The sequence below is a fragment of the Globicephala melas genome, chromosome 2 (assembly GCF_963455315.2).
Source record: "Globicephala melas chromosome 2, mGloMel1.2, whole genome shotgun sequence".
NCBI classification, from domain to species: Eukaryota; Metazoa; Chordata; class Mammalia; order Artiodactyla; family Delphinidae; genus Globicephala; species Globicephala melas.
The window spans coordinates 37,106,155-37,120,608 of NC_083315.2; the positions used below are offsets into that span (position 1 = coordinate 37,106,155).

The following is a 14,454-nucleotide window of genomic DNA, read 5'->3' on the forward strand; positions in this document are numbered from 1 at the left end:
AAGGCTAACATTGATTGCGCACTTACTATAAGCAAGCCACTGTGCTGAGTTTTTTACAACCAGTCATTTATTTAATTCTCACAACAGGATGAAACAGGAATTATGATACTCCCACTTTACAGATGAGAAGTGGGGCATAGAGAGGTCCAGGGACTTGCTAAGGTCACAGAAGTGGTAGGTTAGGACTAGGACCAGAAACTAGATCTGAATCCAGAACACCATGTAGATGCTCTACATATAGTTAGAATTTCAACCAGGGCTTTGTCTCCAGTTATAGCCATCCTCCTCTTGATAATATAAGCTGCTGTGCTTTCCTCCCTCTCTCCCTCTCCCCTCCTTCCCTTCCTTCTTTCACTCGCTCAACAAATAGTTCTTGTGCACTTGCTGCCTTCTAAGCATCACTGAAGCTGAAGGAAACTGACACGGTTCTGCCTTCACAGAGCTTCCAGTTCATCAAGATTCCTCAAACTCTTCTTTCCAGAGGATACCCACCCTTGTCCACATTTCTTTAGACACTTTTACTCACTTATTCCTTTGTCTCCAACAAAAGGCCAACCTGGCAGAGCACCAGAAGTGCTCCCAGGCTTCACAGGCTAGAATCGTGCTGTTTTCAACTGATTTCCAGAGTTGCTCCTCTGAGCTCCCTCGGTACTCTGCTCAGATTTCCATCAAGTCACTCATGATGCTGTAGTGAAATACTCATTTACACACCACATCCCTCTCTTCCCATCTCTTCCATAAGCTCCTTGAGTGCAGGGACCAGACCTGCCTAACTCAGGATTTTAATCTCCAGCCCCAGTAAACGTTTGGGAATAGCAGGCACCCAGTAAATATTTACTAAATGAATAAATGGGTTTTCTGTTCTAGTTGACTGTCTCAAATCATTTCCAAATGATTCATTCAAGTGTTCCTTTCTGGATCTCTTTGTCCACATAGCTCTTAACCTTTTCAAAGGAAAGGCACCTCACTGATGTGGGAAGTCCCACTTCCCTGCTTTAGGGCACCCAAAGGATTTCTTGCTCACACAGTCTCAACAGATTCGTTGGCTTCAGAAGAGATGGTATTTAGGAAAGCTGTTGAATGCTTGGCTCCTGGGGATTAATTTAGGGCAATCCTGTCAGATAAAAGCAACAGCCCCAAGGCATAGGACCTATGCACCAGGGAGAGAGGCTCTTTCAGCTCTCCTCAAGGTGCCAGCCTCCATTTCCCATCTTTGGTTCACCTGCTGCCAACGTCCATATCTTTAGATCACCTGTCACCAAAAGTTTGAGCCCCGGGTTGCAAGGAGAAATACCACAGATTTCCCTGAGCTTCAGTAATAATAACCACCGGAGGAAACAGTCACAGCCTGGAAGTCAGGAGACTAGGTTCAAATCCTGACCTTCCCAACTCACTGTCATCTTGGGAAGTAATTTAACTTCTCTGGATCCATTTTCTCCTATGGTAATAAGGGGTGGGTCCGGCTGGATTTCTATATCTCTTCCAGTGCTAAACCATCTACAGGGAAAAAAAAATTTTTTTTGATTGTGTGCTTCCCTGTCCTTATGGCATTCGACCCTTACAAGAAACCTGTGATTCATAAACCAAATGGCATACTCACATTACAGGTGAGGAGATGTGAGCAGAGGTTGGCGACCTTACCCAGGTGACCCAGGGCCCCTGAGTCTTTTTGCCAGACCAGAATGGCTCCAGGGAGGCCACTAGAGCAGCCTCATTTCCAGGACCCCAACTTCCTTTCCCTCCTAACCCCTATGTCCACTTTGTCGCTCAGAGAGTAGAAGCTATGACAAAGAGCCTAACTCAGAGGTCAAACCCAGACCATTCTGAGGAGGGGCCGAGGCCTTTCCCAAATTCCAAATGATCTCCCTCCAGGGCCAGGATTACTGCCTCTCAGCTGCAGGTTTGGCTCAGAGGCCCCGGGTGGCCATGGGAACGTGGGCCCAGCCTTCTGCGCTGCCATGACAACAGGCTCCCTCAGTGGCGGGCGCCGGTGCCCAACAGAGCGTGCAGGTGGCGCCCTCTTGGGAGAGGGGCCAGGCGGGAGGTGAGGGGCAGGGGCGGCGGCTGCCTCGGGGTTGCCTCCGCTCCCTCCGCCTCCTCCCGGGGCCGCGGCTCCCGACCTTCCTGTTCCCTGCGCCTACCTGAGTGTCACGGCCCGCGCGCAACCACCGCGCACGACAGGGTCACCTCTGCGCGGCGGCGCAGCCCTTCTTCTCGGGGTGTCCCCAGACTCGTCCCTGCTTCCAGGCCGGCCCGACTCCCTGGGGACCCGGGATGTCCCCGCGAATACCCTCGGTCCGGCGCTGCGTCTCCGGAAATGCAGGGCTGCCGCCAAGCCCCGCCCCTCCCGTGTTGATGGAATTGTCCAGAGGCGCCCTCCAGGCCTCGCCCGCTGTCCAGCAGTCCCCCGCCTCTGCCCCCGGGCGTTGATGGCGACACTAGGCTCGCTACTAGTCCCAGTCGGGACTTGTCCCCGCGACGGCTCGGCGGCTCCCTTAGGCCGTGGGACCTATGGGGCCGCCCCCTCCCTGACCTTGGGAGCCTCTGCCTGGCCTGACTTAGGCCCCGCAGGGGGCAATCTCGCTAGCTGGAATCCGGAGGGCCGGGTTGTTACACTAGATCTGTTGCTTAACCAAACTTGGTTCCCCTTACCTGCGCATGCATAGTAAAGCCAATTTACTGACACCAATCTACTACCACCCACCTGGCTGTGTTACCTAGGGTGAGTTTCTTAACCTCTCTGAGCCTCGAGTTCTTCATCTGGAAAGTAGGCCTCAGAACAGTAGGGACCTCACAGCGTTGTGAGAAATTGCAATTATGTAGGCACACACCTGGCACATGGTCAGCTCTCAATAATGGTAGCATTGTTTACAGTAAGAGGCAAGGGAGAGCCGAACCGCAGAGCCACCCGCCACGAAACCACCCATGTCTCTGCCCGCAGGGAATGCTGCTCACCGCATCCCTTAACCTGCCACGGGCCGCGCTGTGGGAGTGAAACGAGACGAGGAGATGTGCGGGAGGGGTGAGAGATATGGTTGTAAATAGTGTCTAGCGTTTATCAAGTGACCTTGGCTCATCCCTCTCCAGCCCTTGCCTCCTGGCTCTCCTATCTTCCAGGAAAGCAACAGCAGCTCTTAGGGCAGTTCCTGAAACAACCAGCTCTGGCCGTGTAAGTGGCTGAGCTGGCCAGAGCTGGCTGGTCAAGGGGCTGGTGAAAACAGAGGCCAAGTGCCAGCCTTTTCCCAGGCCAGGCTAGGCTTAAGTGCCCGCCATTTCTCTGCTGCCTCTCCTCTAGACAGAGTGGGGTAAGGGACTGCCAGACTCCCCACAGAATGCTCTCCCACACATAGAAAGAAGTGGCTATTCTGTTGTCTGTCTACAAAAGTGAACACATATTTACTACCATAAAGGTTTTTCATAAACACAATGAAAAATATCACCCTACCCAGAGACCACTAGTGTTAATATTTTCTAAAACTTTTATTTGAGATACAATTTACATGCCTGTAAAGTGCATGATCTTAAGTCTACTGCTGTTAATATTTTGGTGAAGATACTCCTGTCTCCTTTCTACGCAGTTAAACATTTACATTTTTTAGAAAAAAAGAGTATCCAGTGCATACTCTTTGTGACTTTTCCCTAGGACAGCAATATATCACAGACATTTTTCCTTAACATCAAAAATTCTCTCATACCTTCATTTTTAGTGTATTCTATTGTATGAATGTGGCATACATTTTTAACCAAGTCTCTACTATTGGACATTTAACTTATTTTACTAATTTTTCATTATCATAAATAATGTCCAGACGAGCATCCTTATCAATAAGCCTTTACATACTTCTTCATTACCTTTTGTTCTTTGTATTCTTCCTTCCTACTCACAGTCTCCAATTAGGGGTCGCTGTGTTTACACCTAAGGTGGTGCACTTTATTTGTGCAAATGGCTTTAAAAATAGTCCAATCACTTTATTAACTCTGCCTTCCACACACTACTGGATTGGTGGGGGAGACAGGAAGATATGCAAAAATCAGCACTGCTCAGTTTCCTGCACACGGAGCGCGTCGTGTCCTGCTGAGCCCGGGTTGTTCAGAGGAGCTTCTGAAATATAGGCCTCCCCGTGGGGCCTCAGAGCTCCAGAGGGCTTTAGGCAACCCTGACCCTTTCCGTCTCCAGTCCAGCCCAGAGACCCCAGGAAAGAATGCCGTCCACGTCCACGACCCGCCCCCCCCTTCTCTCTCTCCATCATCTTTTCTTTCTTCTCTCTCCTCTTTTTCCTGCCCTTTCTGCCCACCTCCTTTTCCTGCCTGTCCTCCTCCTCCAACCTTTTTCCAGCCTTTTATTGAAAAAAAGAGAAACATCTTTAATGTACTGAAAAAAGGCCTTATCTTTAACATTATTGATCCCCCTCCACCCACCTCCTTTCCTGGCTATGGGACCTCAGGTGCAGAGAGGCTTGAGTTAATCACCTTCTCAGTTCACAGCATGTTATCACCATGGTCTGCACAGGGTCCCTGATTAACGTGGCTGTTCATTTCCTTTTATCTTTCCACTTCCTTCCACCCCTCCCCGCAAGGGCTACCATTTTAAGGTGTTTAATATATGCTTTTGTTCATATGCCTTCTTGCAAGATGTATTGTGGGGCTTCCCTGGTGGCGCAGTGGTTAAGAATCCGCCTGCCAATGCAGGGGACGCGGGTTCAAGCCCTGGTCCGCGAAGATCCCACATGCCGCAGAGCAACTAAGCCTGTGCACCACAACTACTGAAGCCCACATGCCTAGAGCTCGTGCTCTGCAACGAGAGAAGTCTCTGCAATGAGAAGCCCGCACACCACAACTAGAGAAAGCCCGCAAGCAGCAACAAAGACCCAACACAGCCAAAAATAAATAAATAAATTTATTTAAAAAAAAAAAAGTTAATTCCTGCCCCAAGGTCACAAAGATATTCTTTAACATTTTACATTATTTTTTTTTAATTTAAAAAATATTTATTTATTTATTTTTGGCTGTGTTGGGTATTCGTTGCTGTACGCGGGATTTCTCTAGTTGCAGTAAGCGGGGGCTACTCCTCATTTCGGTTCGCGGGCTTCTCCTTGCGGTGGCTTCTCTTGTTGCAGAGCACAGGCTCTAGGCATGTGGGCTCAGTAGTTGTGGCTCACGGGCTTAGTTTCTCTGCGGCATGTGGGATCCTCCCAGACCAGGGATCGAACCCATGTCCCCTGCATTGGCAGGCAGATTCTCATCCACTGCGCCACCAGGGAAGCCCTACATTATTAACTTCATAGTTTTTTGGACACATTTAGGTCTTTAATCCATATGGAGTCCACTTTTTCATGTGATGATAGATTTCATGAGATTCAGGTGTTTTTTTGCCATAAAGTGAATTACTTTTCCCAATACCATATTCCTGTGGGTCTCAAACTTGAGCATGTATAAAAATCACCAAAAAGCGTGTTAAAAGCACAGATTGCTTCCCACTCTTGGGCATATACTCAGACAAAGCTATATTTGAAGAGACACATGCACCCTTATGTTCATAGCAGCACTATTTACAAGAGTCAAGACATGGAAATAACCTAAATGTCCATTGACAGATGGATAAAAAAGATGTGGAGATATATATATATAATATATATATGAATATTGCTCAACCATAAAAAAGAATGAAATAATGCTATTTGAAGCAACATGGATGGACCTAGAGGTTATCATACTAAATGAAGTCAGAAAGAGAAAGACAAATACCATATGATGTCACTTATATATGGAATCTAAAATACGACACAAATGAACATATCTATGAAACAGAAGCAGACTCACAGACATAGAAAACAGACTTGTGGTTGCTAAGGGGGAAGGGGGGTGGGGGAGGGAAGGATTGGGAGTTTGGGATTAGCAGATGCAAACTATTATGTATATGATGGATAAACAACAAGGTCCTACTGTATAGCACAGGGAACTATATTCAGTATCCTATGATAAACCATAATGGAAAAGAATATAAAAAAAGAGTGTATATATGTGTATAACCGAGTCACTTTGCTGTACAGAAGAAATTAACACAACATTGTAAATCAACTATACTTCAATAAAATTTTTTTTTAAAGTACAGATTTCTGGGCCCCACCCAGCTGATTCAGGTGGGACCCCAAAATTTACATATCTAATAAGTTCCCAAGTGATGAGATGATGCCACTGCTGCAGGTGGAGAAAGCTAACTTTGAGCACAACTGCCATATTCTTAAAACCTTTACCTCATTGAGTTTTTTCTCTACCTCACTGGCATCTCCCATAATACCCTGCACTTCTTGGCTGTTCTCCACCCTGCATCCCTCCCCTACCTCTCCCAGGTCTCCTGGGACGTGAGGCTCCATCCACACATTTCATGATCATATCCCCATGCCTCTCCTGAACCGCACTCTTCCATCCTCTGGTAAATGCCCTGAGGTTGTCCACCCACCTCCTGGCCACTCCTCTGTAGTCACTGGAGACTTTGGCACATGGCTCCCCATCCTTCTCTTCACCTAAAGTCCTGTCATTGTCCTTAATGACTTCAGCATCCACGTGGAAGACACGTCCTAAATCTGGTTTCTCAGATCTCTAGTGCCCTCCCCCACTCACCTCAGCCACCACTCCCATTTACTGCCAGTAATTGGCTCCATTTCCAAGGTCCTCAGTTCAGGCATCCCTCTCTCTGGCACAGTCTCTTTTCCTTCCAGCTTTCTGGTTTCCCTCTGACCCTTCTTGGACCTCACCAGCATCTCTACCTTCTCCTGATCCATCCCACTTCTCCTTCCCCTTCCTTCATTCCCTCCTTACCCAACTTAGATTCCACGATTCACCATTCCAACAGCGTTATTGTCTCAGTTCCCTAAACTCTGTTGCTGCTATATTTTCACTGTCTGGCAAAAGCCATGGATGAGCTCTGTGATCCACCTTCTCAGTGCTTCTTCCTGAGCAGTGGCTGGGGAGCGCCACTCAGGGCAGAAGGTTGCACTGCAAAGTCCAGGTCACCAGATGGACCCTCACCACCACCTGGCTGTCCTACTCATTTCTGTGGTCACCTCTCTGTACCATTCTCTGTAACAACCCTCTTCAACCTTCTCCCCAAGCTTCCAACACCCTCCCTTTACTTCACATACAGAATAGAAGTCATCGGATGGGGTCTCCCTTATCTTTTTCCTAATTGCATTGAGAGAGACCCAGGCAACTTTCAGGAAAAGCGTGGTAGTCTTGTGCTAGGTACAGAACATGCCAAAACCAGGTTACAACCAATGCAGTTATTTTAAATGTTTCAACACAACAAATTAGTGCTTTTTAACATACCCACACAAATACAATGGCTATAGGTACAAATACATTTGGTAATAACATCATATGTCTAAATGTGAGGACCTTCCAGAATGTGGGACCCTCCTGGGCACCAACAGACCCCGCTCATCGCCCTCCACTTCCTAGACTTTTTTCCAGCACAGTAGAGGTTCCCCGCCCTCCCTCCCCACCCGTGGCTGCACATTGGAGTCACTTGGGGAAGCTGGCTGCACCTGCAGATCATTTGAATCAGAGCCTCTAGGGGAGGGCCCAGACGTCAGCATTTTCTAAGCTCCCCAGGTGATGCCAGCTTGCATTCAAAGCTGAGAAACCTACACTGTAGGAACTGCTCCTCCTCTGTCTATCCCCTCACTGTACTTCCTCCCCACTCCCTCCCTCTCCACTGGTTTACTCCTAAAAGCTTTTAAACATGCCCAAGTCTCTCCCACTTAAAAAAAATATTACCCTTGAACAACATGGGGGTTGGGGGTACCCACCTGAGCCGTCCAAAACCCTCCTTTACAGTTGGCCCTCTGTATCCATGGTTCTGCGTCCGCAGATTCAACCAACTGCAGACCGTGTAATACATATGTATTGAAAAACATCTGCATAGAAGCGGAACCGCGCATTTCAAACCCTTGTTATTGTTCAAGGGTCCACTGTACATATGCACACAAATAGCCTTTGACTCCCATCCCGCTGTCTGCTCCCTCCCACCCCAGGGCTCTTACCTGGAAGGTTCTCCTCCAGTTTTAAGCTGTACAGAGACTGGTGACTCCTAGTTCAACCCTTAGCACCACTTCTCAAACTTTCATATGCACTCGGATCACCTGGGCGATCTGGTTAAAATGCAGATTTAGATTCTGCAGGCCTGGGCGGGGGACTAAAAGTCTGCATTTTAACAAACTTGTGTGTGCTGCATGCCGATATTGTGCTCAATCTTCAAGCAGGAAAACTTCATTTTATTTTTTACTTATTTTTCTAGCGGGAATTTATTTTTTTGCTGCACTGCGTGGCATGTGGGATCTTAGTTCCCCGACCAGGGATCAAACCCAGGTCCCCTGCACTGCAAGTGTGGAGTCTTAAACCACTGGACATCCAGGGAAGTCCCAAGCAGAGAAGCTTTAGACCCCTGCTCAAGGTCTCCTTGGGAAAGCCTCCTCTGACCTTCCTAAATTCTATCCCCACCATCAGACACTCTCAGCTCGGCTTGTCTCCTTCCCAGCACTTAACCCTATTGCTATCTGACATTGTGCTTATGATTATTTTATCACAGCCTACTCCACCAGAAAATAAGCCTTCCGCGAAGGCATGGGACATTTCTATCTGGGTTTGCTTGCCAGTTGTGCTGCCATTGTGTTGCCTCACGCAGTGCCTGGTACACAGCAGGTGCCCTATTTGTAAACAAATGTAAACCTTTGTAGGAAGTATGAAGGAATACGTTGCTCAGTCAGTCAAAGGAGCAGTTCCTGTTTCCGCCCTAAAGTCCCAGGCCCTCTTTGTTCTCCTTTTAGCTCCTCACCTCACTCTAGGCTCTGGCCCCCAAGACCAGGAGCTGAGAAAGCGATGCAAGAGATGTCTGGGTTAAAAGTCTCTTCTCTGCCCCCAGGCATGACTTAACTCCCCCAGACAACCCAAAGGAAACAGGCCCAACAAATCTTTCTAGTTCCTGGCCAGCAACTGATCTTTTTTGTTATTATTGTTAAGTGTTGCGTGGAAAGGGTTAAAGCATTTACAGAAAGCGAAGGACCTCTCTCCAGCTCTCCATGACGACTCTTGAGATGCTCTGCAAAAGGTCAGATGTTTCCAGAATCTCAACACACAGCCTGTGTCTGTTTAAAGGGAAAGACAACAAGTTCTCGGCCCCCAGCCAGCCCTCATGGGCAATTCTCGCCTGGCTCTGTAGGCAGCCAGCCAGATGCCTGGCCAAAGAGTACACCCACCCCCACCCCCTCTAGATGGCCCTGGGCAGGCCAGAACTCTCCAGCCCCCAGCCTGGAGTCCCTTCCCCTGGGGAAGGCTGGCATCTGACAAATAGGGCACGCATACCAACTGCTTGGGCCTGTGATGCACGAGGAATGGGGGGGAGGGGCAACTTCCTGTGAACATTGAATCTTTTCAGCTGGAAGGGACTGTATTCTGACCCTGTCACCTTAGAGATGAGGCTCAGAGAGGGGTGGCTGTAAGGTAGTGTAAGAATATCCTAACCCAGTATCGGGAAACCTCGGTTCAGAATCCAGTTCAGGTGCCCTGAGCTGTGAGATCTCGGGCACAGTGTGGGTCCTTTCTATGTGTCTGTATCTATTTGTAAAAAGTTTGTACGAATACCTCCCACCCCAGGTAGCTTGCCCAAGATCACACACAGCACAAACCAAGGTTTTCTGACTCCCAGCCAAGGGCCCAGGCCCCTCCAGAGGTGAGCAGACTACCTTAAGCACTGATTGATAGTGAAAAGTTGCTGAAGACACAGTTAAATAGGGACTTCCCTGGTGGCGCAGTGGTAAAAAAAAGACACAGTTAAATAACTTTGTCTTTTATTACTTAATCATGTTCTTTGCACAAACCAAAAAAAATTCATATTCCCACCCCCTGGAGGAAATAACTGCTAATATTCTGGCATTTATCCTTTTGCAATGTCAAAGCATATATAAGGTATATATTTGTATAGGTTTGTTTGTTTTTCTTGGCCGTGCAGTGCGGCCTGTGGGATCTTCCCCAACCAGGGATTGAACCTGGGCCCCTGGCAGTGTAAGTGCAGAGTCCCTAACCACTGGACCACCAGGGAATTCCCTATATACTTTTTCAACAATGAGATCATAGGAGGTCTACCTATCTATCTATCATCTATCTATCTACACTTTTATATACATATTGCTCTTTTCCATATAACTTTTCAGTGGACAATTGACATCGTTTCACGTCTAGATATAGTTGGATAAATGAAGCATTCTATAGTTTGTTTAATCTCCTATGTCTAGACATTTAGGTTTTCAATTTTTCATTATGAGCAATAAAAATCCATCTTTATTCACTTGTTCTGTTATTTTCTTAGGATAAATTCCTCACTGTCGACTGTTGGATCAAAGTGTCTGTGTATTTTTAAGGCTTCTGATACATGCTGCCAGACTGTCCTCTAGAAAAGCTGTGATAATTGTTATTTCTTCAAACAACATATTTATATATGAAGGCTGGTCCTTCTTTAACTAGAAAGCTAACCTCTTCAACAGCACACTCAGCTTTGGGAAGACAAGGGTGGGAAAAAGTAGAGCCCAGATCGACTGAACAGGGCTGGTTGACGCAGGGCAGCTGTTTTGCACCTGATCCACTGCTGCATCTCACCAGGCAGCTACTGCTGGGGCCAATAAGATGCTCCTCTCTCCCAGCCCACATCACAGCTGGGGCCATGGGGTACACGAAAAACTGGTCCAGATATTGCCCTAGAAAACTCTGATAGGGACTTCCCTGGTGATCCAGTGGTTAAGGCTCCTGTGCTCCCAGTGCAGGGGGCATGGGTTTGACCCCTGGTCGGGGAACAAAGATCCTGCATGCCACAGGGCGTGGCCCCCCCCAAAAAAACTCTGATAGATGGAAAGGGACTTTCTTTTCCCATATTTCTTTGTACACCCCACCTCCAGCCCTCTAAACAACCACCCTCAAGTACTCTTTATTTCCTAGTTAGACATCACTACTTTTGTAAGCTACTGTTTATTAAAGGTTTCATTTATACTACTACATTTCATGTCTGCATTGGCCCAGGAAGCAGGTACAGGCGAGAAAACTGAGTCTTGGGTAGATCAAGCATCTTGTCTAAGGGAACTCAGCAGGTGAATAACCTACTTGGGATTCAAAGCTAGGTCTGTCTGACTAACAAACCTGTTTTATTTTTAAATTACTGTAGAACTACTATGTATATCAATTAAACACGAAGGCTTGGAAGGATGCAGCTGGTTTGGGGTGGGTGGTAGACATTACCAGGGCTCACCAATATTTCCAGCTCCCTTCTTTTTCTGGATACATAGGAGAACAATACTTCCATACTGTCTGGAAGTTAGGTGTAGCCACGTGACTTGCTCTGGCCAGTGAAATGTGAGGAAAAGTGACACGTGTCCCTTCTGGGGGAGGCATTCAAGAACCAGTGTGCAGTTCTCATGCATTCTTCCCTTGCAGTGGTGAGCCCTGAAGCCTCATGTTGGGATGATGGCATCATAAGAGTTTAATGATGACTAAGGTGCTGACTACAAAGTGCTGAGCCTATGCAAGCCACGTTGGGAATTTAAGCATGGGCAAGAAAGAAATCTTGGTTGTTTTAAGCCAGAGATGTTTAGAGGTGTTCGTTACCACATCATAACCTAGCCTATCCTGACTTCTACAAGTGGCGATGGGGAGTTTCATGTCTTAGTCTAAATTTTTCTGTAGTTTTTATCCTTTGAGAAGATATCCATTTATAATTTAAAAAATAAGAGTCATGGGACTTCCCTGGTGGTCCAGTGGCTAAGACTCCATGCTCCTAATGCAGGGGGCCCGGGTTCCATCCCTGGTCAGGGAACTAGATCCCACATGCCACAACTAAGAGTTTGCATGCTGCAACTGAAAGATCCTACATGCCGCAACTAAAAGATCCTACATGCCACAACTAAAGATCTTGCATGAGCACTATTTACAATAGCCAGGACATGGAATCAACTTAAGTGTCCATCGACAGATGAATGGATAAAGAAGATGTGGCACATATATACAATGGAATATTACTCAGCCATAAAAAGAAATGAAACTGAGTTATTTGTAGTGAGGTGGATGGACCTAGAGTCTGTCACACAGAGTGAAGTAAGCCAGAAAGAGAAAAACAAATACCGTATGCTAACACATATATATGGAATCTAAGAGAAAAAAAAAAGGTTCTGAAGAACTTAGGGCTAGGACAGGAATAAAGATGCAGATGTAGAGAATGGACTTGAGGACACAGGGAGGGGGAAGGGTAAGCTGGGACGAAGTGAGAGAGTAGCATTGACATATATGCACTACCAAATGTAAAACAGATAGCTAGCGGGAAGCAGCCGCATAGCACAAAGAGATCAGCTCAGTGCTTTTTGACCACCTAGAGGGGTGGGATAGGGAGGGTGGGAGGGAGATGCAAGAGGGAGGGGATATGCGGATATATGTATGTATATAGCTGATTCACTTTGTTATACAGCAGAAATTAACACAACATTGTAAAGCAATACTCCAATAAAGAGGTTAAAAAAAAAAAAGATCTCACACGCCGCAACTAAGACTGGCGCAGCCAAATAAATAAATAAATATTTTTTAAAAAAGTCATAATACACATTCACACAATTGGGAACATAATATACACCCTGCTATGCAACTTCCCTCTTATTCTTAAAACTAACCATTTCCTATGTCACTTTACCTAGGTCTACTTCATTCCTGTTTTTTTTTTTGGCCGTGCAGCAACACGCAGGATCTTAGTTCCCTAACCAGGGATCGAACCGGGGCCCCTTGCAGTGGAAGCACACAGTCTTAACCACTGGACCACCAGGGAAGTCCCTACTTCATTCTTTTTAACAGCTGCATAGTATTCTATTCTCTGAATATACCATAATGTTTTACAACTGACCACTATTGACAGACATATAGGTTGTTTTTGGTTATTCACAAAATACATGCTCTAAGCTACGGCTAGGCTGTTGCAACATTTCTGGGAGAGGGAGGACTACTATTTACTTTCCCTTTATGGTTCATATCTTGCCGTTAGTTTACAGCCTGAGCTCAGCACTCAAGAGGGCTGTGGGCACCTCCTAGAGAGAGATGAATAAGCCAAGTGTGCCTGCACCCTTCTCAGGACGTACGGATGTGGAGGCTGGTGACATGCGTGTGCATGTGTGAGGGCTGGGAGCTGGCCTGGGAGAGCAGGGCAGGGAGGCACGTACACATGCAACTTGGGCTGGACTGATCCTGACTCATAGGTTCAGGCAGATAAGTTAACGGCCTGGAGCTCTCTGACTGAGTTCTGACTCACTCAGACAATTATCCATAAACAAGTCCTCTCACTTCTCAGCTTTCTTCCGAGCGCCACTACACAATCTTTGGGAAGGGCTGTGACATTAATCGTTTGGAGTCTGAGAAAGGTGAGAGCTGTTCAAAGAGAGTGCCAAGAGGATTATAAGTGCTGGCCTCATTCATAGGAAGATGTCTAATTACTCCTTATTACATTCGTATTTTGAATGGCCCCCAAGTAGAGGGTCCGATAGTGGCTGACACAGGTTTTCCCGCATTCCATTCCCAGAGTGATTTGACCGAAAACATTGGTCACGTGCCTATCAAGAGCTCTTCCCATTCCTTTCTCTTCAATGGCTTTTCTCAATTCCTTTTTAAGATAAAAACAGCTTTATTATTATTATTTTTGATTATAAAGGAAACGCTTGCTCAAATACCAAAAAGCATAAAATGAGAGTGGAAATCACCCAGCAGGCCATCCCCAGAGAGGCCACTATTGACATTTTGGTTTCTTTTCTTTTCTTTTTTTTTTTAATGTTTATTTTTATTTATTTATTTATTTTTGACTGCATCGGGTCTTAGTTGCGGCACTCGGGATCTTTCGTTGCGACACACAGGCTTCTCTCTATTTGTGGCGCATGGGCTTAGTTGTCCCATATGGAATGTGGGATCTTCGTCCCCCGACCAGGGATTGAACCCACGTCCCTTGCATTGGAAGGCAGATTCTTAACCACTGGACCACCAGGGAAGTCGCACTATTGACATTTTGAAGTACATCTTTCCAAACTGACTCTATGTTCGCCTGCACGGCCACATAGGCACATACAAATCAAGTTACCAATCAGTATAGCCCTCCTTTGGAGGAGCTGCTGTGTATTCCATCGTACGGGTGCAGCTGGAAGCCTCTCATCTCCTCCCTCTCTTGCTGCAAGATCTAGCAGAAGGCCATGGCAAGACTTTAATAAACTCTTAATGAGCTAATAAAGGCATCTAAAGATGGCCTTAGGATTTGAACCAGTTATGCCTTGAAGAACTCCATCTTCCATGCAGCTGGAAGTGAATTCACATGCAGATAAGCATGGTGGGCAGGACACCCTGCTGGGAGTCAGGCCAGCTGGTTCTACAGCTGAGTTCTAGACCTGCCTT

The 14,454-nt window shown here is 46.7% G+C and overlaps 1 protein-coding gene and 1 non-coding gene across 6 annotated transcripts in view; both read right to left on the minus strand.

The window, feature by feature from the left end:
• The window catches only part of SEMA4B (semaphorin 4B), a 91,769-nt gene that overhangs the window by 35,703 nt on the left and 41,612 nt on the right, over positions 1-14,454 (minus strand). The window contains exon 1 of one of the 5 annotated variants that reach the window (XM_060293847.2): positions 7,809-7,830. The exons of 3 other annotated variants lie outside the window; for them this stretch is intronic. The gene's annotated coding sequence lies outside the window, so the exon portion shown is untranslated. Of the gene's footprint in view, positions 1-2,141; positions 2,311-7,808; positions 7,831-14,454 lie in introns of those variants that run through there. One more of the 5 variants, XM_030878608.3, reaches the window with a different exon arrangement.
• On the minus strand, positions 10,023-10,096 carry TRNAV-UAC (transfer RNA valine (anticodon UAC)). The gene has a single exon. It is a non-coding gene; the product is annotated as a tRNA-Val (tRNA).